We start from the raw sequence: 676 nt of genomic DNA, 5'->3' as shown, positions 1-676 counted from the left end.
TGTGAAAGTTTATCATTTTTCTTTGAGGTTACCCTGTGATTTATAGTTTTCTTCCCAAGTTTAGAACAGTCTGTTCTATCTTGTAGTTGTCTTGATATCCCTACTATCTAGAAGGTCTATAACGACACAGTTTTTTCCCTCTTTTTGGTTTGTAGTTGTCCTCATTCATCAATTGATGTCTCTGGTTCCCTGTTCACAATCTTGTAGGCTTATTTCCTTTGGATACTTCCATAGCTGGGCTGGTTTCTGGGTTATGTCATCATGCATGTTAATGGTCAGTTGTTGTTGGCTGTTGTTGCTTCTCTGTCCAAAGGACTACCTTTAGCATCTCTTGTAAGGTTGATCTGGTTTTAACAAATTCCCTTAATTTCTGCTTATCTGGAAAAGTCCTAATTTCACCATCACATTTGAGAGACAATTTTCCTGGGTATATAATTCTTGGTTGAAAATTTTTCTCTTTCAGGGTTTTATACATACCATCTCATTGTCTTCTTGCCTACATGGTTTCTGCCAAGAAATCCGAGTTTAGTCTTATTGGTTATCCCTTGTATGTAACTTCTTTTTTCCCTGCTGCTCTCGGTATTCTTTGTCTTTGGTTTTGGTGAGTTTGATGATGATATGTCTTGGTGATTTTCTTTTGGGGTCTATCCTGTTTGGGGTTCATTGGACTTCCTGA

Source organism: Orycteropus afer, unplaced genomic scaffold (genome assembly GCF_000298275.1).
Source record: "Orycteropus afer afer isolate SDZICR_OR568_19922 unplaced genomic scaffold, OryAfe1.0 scaffold00010, whole genome shotgun sequence".
Taxonomy (NCBI): Eukaryota; Metazoa; Chordata; class Mammalia; order Tubulidentata; family Orycteropodidae; genus Orycteropus; species Orycteropus afer.
This window is presented reverse-complemented; position numbering follows the sequence as displayed.